This window comes from Mus pahari, chromosome 18 (assembly GCF_900095145.1).
Source record: "Mus pahari chromosome 18, PAHARI_EIJ_v1.1, whole genome shotgun sequence".
Lineage (NCBI taxonomy): Eukaryota > Metazoa > Chordata > Mammalia > Rodentia > Muridae > Mus > Mus pahari.
The window spans coordinates 33,684,314-33,687,207 of record NC_034607.1 but is presented as its reverse complement, the minus strand read 5'-3'; the positions used below and the strand labels follow the sequence as shown (position 1 = coordinate 33,687,207).

Genomic DNA, 2,894 nt, shown 5'->3' with positions numbered 1-2,894 from the left:
CACACACACACACACACACACACACACACACACACACACACACACAGGACGAAGAGTAGAGAGCTCGCTTTGTAGGCCTTTCTGTAGGCTGAATTTCTAAATAATTCATATCAGGAATTCATGTAGAAATCAGTAGCACTTCTTTGAATTTCAAGCACTTAAGTTATGCATGTATCCTCAAATAAGCATGGTCCCTGAGGCTTCAGCTCTTTAAGTTCTGCCCTATACATTTCTCCATGGCAGACAGTTCTTTGAGCCCATGCCCACCCTGGGGAGTTGTGACAGACTGAGTGGATTCCAGTCACCTTCTCCTCATCCACAGAGCACCTGGGAGGGGTAGTGTTCCTCTCATTGGTGAGCTCCATTCGTGGCTCTTCATGCTGAGCTCCAATCGCAGAGCTTGCTTCCTCTTGCTGAGCCCCAATCGCAGCTCTTCTTGCTGAGCTCCAATCACAGCGCTTCTACTTGCTGGGCCCCAATCGCAGCTCTTCTTGCTGAGCTCCAATTGCAGTGCTTCTTGTTTCTTTTGGGTTTTAATCTACAGCCTGCTCATTCCTCAGATCTCATAGAGTACTTCCTCCCCTTCTTTCCTTCTTTCCTTCTTTATGTTCTTTACAGCGTTTTAGTTGTTTGTTTTGGCAGTGCTGGCACCACATTCACATCCTTATGCATGCTAGACCTGTGCTAGGCGTGTGCTAGATATGTGTTAGACCTGTGCTCTCCCAGAGACACAACCCCAGCTCTTTAATATTTCTACTTTATTATTTATAATTTTGAGTTTTCTACCAAGTTGAAGTACTCTGTGTTTTAACCCTTCTGTGTCCACTGTCTCAAAATAACAGGCTTCCATTTTCTCTTGTTTCTCTTCCTGCCCCGTCCTGTCTCTGACTCTTTCTGTACTTTGACTTCTGCGATAGCCTGACAATGGTGAAGTGTCACATTTATATGAATTTGAAATCCTTTAACCCTTTTAATCAACACAGCTTAGCTGCTTATTCGTGTTGTCCTCTTTTCTGGAGGAAGTGATAGTAGCCAAACATATTTTTCCAGGATGAGCCCACAATGGGCAGTCAGGTGGTAATGTGTCTGAGGAGGAGGCAGCTCATGGCTTCAGCTCAGAGCATGCCTTGCCCTTCTGGCTGATGTCACACTCCCTCTCCCCCCCCCCTCCCATATCCTGGCTTTTGTTAGAGACCTTACTCCCAGGAAATAGGGATGTGTACAGAAGTTTAAAATTACATGTTCTAAATCCACCCTTACTTTTTTATTTGTTTCTAAAAGTTTAGTAATCATTACTTTAAAAGCTTTTTGTCGCACTTGAAGATTGATACAAGCATTTAGCTTTTTTCTTTTTATCCCACATCTCAGTTATTTTAAATTATTGTGCTAGGGATATCGGATTATTGCCTGAGTGGGTGGATGTTTGTGTTAATGAGATCCAGATCGGTTGTCTGTTGTGCTTGATGAAGGAGATAGACATCTTTTATTGACATTTTCTACAAAGCATTTAGCACCTTTTAAAAATGACACTATTCTTTTCGTTGTTGTCTGTGCAGTTCTTAATTATTCATGGGGAAACCACTTCACTGTTATTGTTTCAGGTGTGCACAAGGCTTGGGAGGAGATGGTGAGAAGAGTGAGCTCCCAGGTTCAGGAATAATCCCAGGAACTCCCTGTCATAAGGACAACATTGGCTCTTAGATTTTACAGATATGCCGGACCTGGGAACCTCTGTTTCAGCTCGATTACTTTGGAATTCCAATCTTTAATCCATTACTAGTAGTGGAAATGTTCATTTTAAACAGTGTTTAGCATGTTATAAGGAGACAACTGGTTTTTATTTTAGGAGACAGAGAACTATCTTGCTGTAGACCTTTCCATCCTGCCTCAACCACAGAATTACCTTGGGAGATTTAGGAATTTCAGGCTTACCTTCAGAGTCTAATATAATGGGTCTGAAGGAGGTCCTGTCCTTCAGTACTTCATCAAATATTGTCCAAGTGATTCCATTGTGAAACAAGCTTTGAAAGTAAGTAATCAGAAGCAAAATTCAATGGTATAGTAAATTGGAAATGAAAAAGTGAACATATTATGTAACTGGTCCTTAACAGCTGTCCCTGGGTGTCACTGAAGTTTGTGGCAAGGAGGCCTGTAGATGTAACAGTCCTCAGATGCCAACCTTGTAAAAATGGTGTAGCATTTGTGTGTGACCTGTATACATTCTTTCACACACTGAAAGAATGTCAAGATAGCTTACAACAGGTAATACAGTGTCAGGACTGCACATTGGTAGTTGTTCTGAGTTCATCAGGGGCTAATGACAAGGACAAAGCCTGTGTGTCATCAGGAAACAGTTTCTGTTTCCTAACATAGTTGCACTGTAGAGCCAGGCTGACCTGGAACTTGCTATGTAGCCCAGACCATTTTCCTTCCTCAGCCTCCCAAGTGCTAGAACTAGAGACATGAGCCATTATCTGGCTTTCAATTTATTTTTGATTTGTGGATTTTGGGTTTTGTTTTCTGATTTCTCAGTGCTTGGGGGCAGAGCCTGTAGATACAGTATGTACTTAGACACCTTGACATGCTTTTCTCATCAGGTTTTGTCTAAAAGGCCTCTATTTTTCAGATTCTGATAGACTCTTTCTGATATTGATAACTCCATTACTCTTTGACACCAGGATGTTACCCTTTGATTTTTTTCAAGATGTCTTCTACTACTGCTGTTTCTTCTTCTTCTTCTTCTTCTTCTTCTTCTTCTTCTTCTTCTTCTTCTTCTTCTTCTTCTTCTTCTTCTTCTTCTTCCTCTTCCTCTTCCTCTTCCTCTTCCTCTTCCTCCTCCTCCTCCTCCTCCTCCTCCTCTTCTTCTTCCTCCTCCTCCTCCTCCTCCTCTACCT

General features: G+C 42.1%; 1 protein-coding gene across 8 annotated transcripts in view; it reads left to right on the top strand.

Moving 5' to 3' along the window:
• The window catches only part of Ptprm (protein tyrosine phosphatase receptor type M), a 680,881-nt gene that overhangs the window by 283,171 nt on the left and 394,816 nt on the right, over window positions 1-2,894 (top strand). The gene's annotated exons all lie outside the window — the stretch shown is intronic.